Genomic DNA, 7,145 nt, shown 5'->3' on the forward strand with positions numbered 1-7,145 from the left:
CACCTATTCCAGCCTGACAAGGAAACACCACAGCAAGCTGGCTAGTAAGAATAGCCTGATCTCTGAACTCTAGGTTTGAATACAGAGACCTGGCCTTAAAGAATAAAGGGGAATTTACAGGCGTACCACCTTGCTTGTAGCTGATTTTGGTTGATCTTGGAAGCTAATCAGAGTCAAGACTAGTTAGTGCCTGATGGGAGAATATATAGAAGGGCAATGGAGGAAGATTTCAGACATTCAAGCCCATATATGAGTTCAAACACATGAAAACCACACACACACACACACACACACACACACACACACACACACACACACTGCACCACATATGCATCATACCCAAAAAAGGAAAGAAGAAAAACAAAAGAAAAGAAAACCATATAAAACTAACAGCACAAGGGTTTATAACCCTTTGCAGATGCGATGTTAACTGAACTACCAAGATTCATGACCACAGGCTTAACTGTACTTACTCTAACCCTAGTTCTGTCTGCTGTGTTCCCACTAAATCATTTATATGTAGGCAAATCAGACTTACAGAAGCATGGGGCATTATCCCAGGCTATCAGGTGATGGAACCCAACAAAATATCTGGAGGTCTGATTGTTTTTGAGAGATAGAGAGGTTTGGACACTGTGACTTCATCTTTTGCTGCTCTAACTTGAAAGTTAAGCTTGAGAACATATAATTAATGCAACCACATGCATTCCTCCCCTTGTCTGCTACACTTTAATTGGTGGCAATAAATATCCCCGTCCCATGATGAATCCTTCCCAGACCCATTGCTTTTAGATTAAAATCTTCTATTTACTTTACATGTGAAGACAATCTGTGCTGGACAGTTTTATGTCAACTTGACACAAGCTAAAGTCATCTGAGAGGAGGGAGCCTCAATTAAGAAAATGCCTCCATAAGATCAGGCTCTGGGCAAGCCTATAGGACATTTTTTAAATTAACGATTGGTGGGAGAGGGCCAAGGCCACTGTGAGCGATACAACCTCTGGGCTGGTAGTCCTGTTTTCTATAAGAAAGCAGCCTGAATAAGCCATGGAGAGCAAGCCAATAGGCAAAACCCCTTCTTGGCCTCTGTATCAGCTCCTGCCTCCAGGTCCCAGCCCTGTGTGAGTTCCTGTCCTGACTTCTGGAGATCACGAACACTGATATGGAAGTGTAAGCCAAACAAACACTTTCCTCTCCAAACTGCTTTGGTCTTCATGTTTCATTGCAGCAAGAGTAGCTCTAACAGAGACACGGTCTGAATTGGAAACTATCATATCCTAAGACACTAGCCAGAATCTTGATCCTCGGATACCAGCTCTCTGCTGCCTTGGTCAAGTTTGTGTCAATGTCTGCATCTCAGTCCTCACTGAGGGAGAAGGGTCAAGGTGTGATGACAACACCTTTCCTTTCTGCCTTCTACTTTCTTTTCAGCCCGTCACTTGTATTTCAGGTTCTACGCTCTACAGGGAGTTTGGCCAGATAAAGAATGACAGACAAGAATTCTTCCGCTGCTTGTCTGGTGGATGGTGTCAGCTCTGCAGGAATCCCATAGAGAAGTTGCTGCTCTTGTGTGGGCAAGCAGATGACAAAATTCCAACCATTCTGTTGGCGATGCTCTTAAAACGTTCTTGCCCTTCCAGACAACCCTACCGGGCAAGTCCAAAAAAAAAAAAAAAAAAAAAAAAAAAAAAAAAAAAAAAAAAAAAAAAAAAAAAAACTTGTGTAGATTTTCTGTCGTCATCTTCAACAGGTCCTTTAAAAGCACAAGCACCCCTTAACTGGAGTGAAAGTTTGGAATCTGATGCAAACACTATCTCTTGGTTGTACTATTTTGATTTTCCAGCTTAAAAAACACTAACTCAGGTAGGGAAGAACAGGATGTCTGTTAAATTTCCTGCCTGGGACAAAAGGTTGAGGTGCCTTTTTTTAACGTATCAAAACAGACCTGGGGGCCAGATTCTCCCAACATCCCTCAGTTCCTACCTGTTACAGGCTGCGGATCAAAGCATACTCCACTCTCTAGCCTGAACTCTCCAGTCCAGAAGTTGGGTTGCCCTTCCCCCAGAGGCTTGTCCCCATATAATCCCGATATTTTGGTTACCCTGCCCTCTTGGACCTATAGCCTCCTGGCTGCTGCACCTGATTCTCCTTCCTCCCCTGTCCATTTCCTTCCCCTTCTTTCACATGGGCCAGTGTGCTGTAACAAATAAAACTTGCCTGAAGATAAGAGGGTGGAGCTAGGTACTGGTTAACCATAGAGGTCTGGAGGTCTGTATAGACAGGAAGTGATATGGATGGGCAGAGATAAGAATCTAAGGCAGGATGAGACAGAAACTCCGTCTGTTTTTTTTTGTTTGTTTGTTTGTTTTTGTTTGTTTTGTTTTTCCAGCTGAGGAGTAGGCAAGGTAAGAATGTAAGAGTTGGTTGTGGCTTGCTCTTTTGTCTCTCTGATCCTTCAGCATTTATCCTGATATCTGGCTCTGGATTTTTATTATTAGGACCAATTAGAACTCATGCAATAATGGTGCCCAACTTTAAGGATAAAATTCATGAGAAAGCTGCTTGCCTGTGGTTTTGCAGCCACTGGCACACACCAGCCTTGTACTTGGGGACTTCCGCTGGAGTCACCACCAGCTAGGATTTCTTCTCTTTTTTCCCCAAGCCACTGAACAAGTTTAGGATTTTCCTGTTGCAGTCTCTCTACAACCGTCTTTAGCTGCCACCCAAACCCCAGAAGTACCTAGTCTCCAAATGCTGGAAGACTTATTTTCCAGAGACTCCCCCTACACATGCTTCTATGTGTTTTTTGTTTTTTTCAGATTGCTGGCTTCCTCTACCCAATGGGTTGTTGACTTCTCCTAGGGCCCACTTTCCTCGGAATGCCACTCTCGGCTCATGGCTACATGCTAGCAGCTGCAGCTGTCCTCAGTCAGGCTGTTCACTGACTGTGTTCTCCACTGAGACCATGCTACACCTCACATTTCACCATTATTGTTGGCAGATTTGGTGAGAAAATTGGGAATTATTAAAGGGAGGAATTAGTTAAAAGAGTTTTTTCCTATATTAAAAAATGGGAAACACTATTACAAATGAGAGATTTAGGTTTCTGTATGATAATACACTGAGCAGTTTGAAAATGGAATGATTAAATAAGAAAATAACTACTTTATTTTTTTATTTTTTTAAATTTTTTTTTTGTTTTGTTTTGTTTTTCAAGACAGGGTTTCTCTGTGGCTTTGGAGCCTGTCCTGGAACTAGCTTTCTAGACCAGGCTGGTCTCAAACTCACAGAGATCTGCCTGCCTCTGCCTCCCAAGTGCTGGGATTAAAGGCATGTGCCACCACCTCCCCGGCTTGAAAATAACTACTTTAAATGTGATTTATATAAAGTCAATTATAAATATCAGTTTTATTATTTTTGTTTTATCACTAAAAAAAGCCAGTTAATATGAGTGCTAAGATACAAGTTTTAGAAAAATTTATTCAAACAGATCATAGAGATAATCAGAACCCAGACAGGAATTTAAAGAGGAACCAATCTCAGTATTGCACATTAATGTTAGAGAGGAACAGCCTAAAATTTTCAAACAATCAACTTTAATTTACCCAGTAACCTTACAGGAATTACAAAATAGTAGATATCCCCAAGGCTGTAGGAGTCCTGTGGAAATGTTAGATTTAAGGAGATTTAAGGAAGCAATAGTCTCCTATGGCTTGTATTTACCTTTTGTAAAGCAGATGTTAAGCTAGTGGTCAACGTATAAAAGAATTATCCTTCAAGACTGGAGAGACTTGGTTACAGAAGTATTGGAGTTTGGTCCTCAATTACAGTGGAGGACCTGGTGGAAAGATGAAGCTAAGACCATTGAATAACGAAGTAGGGAAAATGATATTGGAATCTCTCAAGACCAACATCTTGGATAGGATGATTATGCTGATATTTAAAGAGTCTATCTATTTGCATTCTTCTATGTGTTGATATCCAGATATGCCTGCACTATTTGCTAAATATGCTTTCTTTTTTCCATTTTATATTTTTAGCTTCTTTGTCAAAAATCAGGTGTTGTTAGGTGTATGAATTGATATTTGTGTCTTCGATTCAATTCCATTTGTCCTCTTGTCTGTTTTTATGCCAATACCAGGCTGTTTTTATTACTGTAACTCTATAGAAGACAGTCAAGAAAACCATTTGTTGACAGGAAATGCTTTAAGGGGCCTCTTGGAAGCTCCATGCCAAATTTGATTCCATCATTTCCTGTCCTTGTGGAGGAAACTCCTTTCAGAGCAATTGGAGAACCTAATGCCTATTGTTAGAAAATATACTGCTCTGGATGGTAAGGAACACTATAAAAGAGAAAGCACAAAATCCAGGGAAAACTGTAAAGCAAATATTTTGGAAAACTTCTATGAATGAACAAAGACAAAAATTAAAAATACAAATAAATAGCATCACTGAAAATCTTATAGATGCAGATGTAGCAATAATTGCACCAGAATCTTGATATCCAAATTGGCCTGTTCTGGAGGTAAATTTCAGCTTTTAGGGATTAGAACTCTATCTCAGGTAAAACAGAGCATGACTTTAGTCAACTGTATAGGGCCAGAAGGGCAGAGATGAAAATTAAAGGCATACATGGCTAATATAGCAATAAATTTGTGGGGATATGATTTGGTATAACAATAGAATACTCAAATTAATATTCCCCCAATATTAGAAACAAACCATAAATTAATGTATGTTTCCGAGAAAAATATTAGACGGTATTATAAAGAATAGTCATCGACGATTCAGGTTGTACATGAATAGGGCACAACAGCTACTGATCTTTCAAAGGAACCAACAGCCCTGCCTTTAAAACAGTTGACAGACAAAGCTGTATGAGTTGAGCAATGGCCTTTAACAACAGAGAAACTACAGGCCATAGAACAATTGGTACAGGAGCAGCTAAATGCTCAACATATTAAAGAATCAACCAGCCATTGGAATTCTCCTATATTTGTTATTAAAAATAAATCTGGAAAATGGATAAAGGTAGCAGATCTAACTGTTAAGAAGGTGACTCAGTCAATCAGCTCTCTACAGCCTGGAATTCCTTTGTCTTCTTTGTTACCTAAAGGATGACCTCTTATAATTACTGATTTTAAAGATTGCTGGACCAGAGAGATGGCTCAGAGTCTAAGAATACTGGCTTCTCTTCTAGAGGTCCTGAATTCAATTCCTAGCAACCAGATGGTAGCTCACAACCGTCTATAGTGAGATCTGATGCCTTCTTCTGTCATGCAAGTATACATGCAGGCAGAACACTGAATACATAATAAATAAATAAATCTTTTTTTCAAAAAAGAGTTATCCTTTTTTAAAAAAATATTGCTTTTTCACTTTACCTTTACAAGAAAAAGACAGAGAAAAATTTGCCTTCATAGTGCCTACTTATAATAATTCTCAGCCTGTTAAGAGGCAACAATGAAAGATTCTCACACATGGAATATCAAATAGCCCCACCTTGTGCCAATAACTTGTACATCATCCATTAGAAATGATATGTAAACAGTTTTTTCAATCTAGAGTTTACCATTACATGAACAATATTTTACTAGCTGATTTAAATGTAGATACTTTAGAAAAACTGAAGAAGTGAAGAAAATTTTGTATTGTTAGGGATTACAAATTGCTACTGAAAAAATACAAAGAGGAGATTCTATTAATTATTTAGGATATACAATAGTTCTACAAAATATTAGACCCCAAAAGGTACAAATTAGGAGATTGATTACAAACCCTTTTTTTCTTTTTTAAAATTTATTATTCATGTATTTTATGTACATGAGTACTCTGTCCTTATGTATACCAGAAGAGGGCATCAGATTGCATTACAGATGGTTGTGAGCCACCATGTGGGTGCTGGGAATTGAACTCAGGACCTCAAGAAGAGCAGTCAGTTCTCTTAACCACTGTGCCATCTCTCTAGCCCCTGATTGCAGACTATTAATGACTTTCAAAGATTGCTAGGAGACATTTCCTATCTACAGTCTACTACTGGGGTAAAAAATGATAAACAGAACAATTAGTTCAAAACTTTAGACAGTGACAAAGATTTAAATAGTCCAAGGAAATTATCAGCTTAAGCTGAGAGAGAATTGACACCATTGGAAAGGAAATTATAAGATGTACGTGTGGATCATTTGGATCCAAAACCTGATTGCCTTTCTGTTATTTTACTCTTTAAGCATTCTCCTATAGTAATATTAATGCAGAGGGAAGATATGATCATAGGATGGATCTTTTTACCTCATAAACAGAGTAAAATATTTAAAAACTATCTGGGAAATGTCTCTGAGTTGATTCTAAAAGAAAAATTGAGACTTTCAATTAGAAGGAATATATCTAGCAGAAATTAAAGTATCAGATGAAATTGACAATTTATGGGCAGAAAGGAAACCTTGGCAAAGAGCTTACACTATTTTTTTGGAGAAATTAACAACAAATATCCCAAAACAAAAGAATTAAATTTATAAAGAAAATTAACAGTATCCTTCCTCTCATTATATGGTAAACACCAATATCTGGAGCCCCTACATTCTATACTGATGCAAAAATAAAATTAGGAAAGACAGGTTAGAAATCAGAAAATATAAGTAGAGTGGCTCAAAACCCATATGGCTCTGTGCAAAAGTCAAAATTATATGCTACTCTGGTGGTATTAAATGTATTTTACAGAACCTCTCAACATCATTACTGATTCACAATATGCAGAAAGAGTTGTTTTGCATATCAAAACTGCTGAATTTATATCAGATGATATAGAATTGACTTTATTATTTATTCAGTTTCAATAAATGATCAGGAATAGGAATCATTTCAGAAAAAAATGTTCCAATAAAAAGACTAATTGGCATATTTTCAACAGTGTAAAATGTCATAAATCTTCCCAAATGTTTTTTTTATTCTGTTCTCTCCAGAAATATAAAGCAAATGGTCTTTTTGTACTCCTAGTCTTGTTGAATTATCTTGGGCCGAGAAATAATCAGGCTAGCTAAAAGATAGAGTAATTATATTTTTCTTTAGTATAAGGGGCAAACCCATGAAACAGGAATGAGAAGTAGAACAGGAACCACAGATAGAGAGAGCACACCTGGGCCATGTGG

This window comes from Microtus ochrogaster, chromosome 2 (assembly GCF_000317375.1).
Source record: "Microtus ochrogaster isolate Prairie Vole_2 chromosome 2, MicOch1.0, whole genome shotgun sequence".
NCBI classification, from domain to species: Eukaryota; Metazoa; Chordata; class Mammalia; order Rodentia; family Cricetidae; genus Microtus; species Microtus ochrogaster.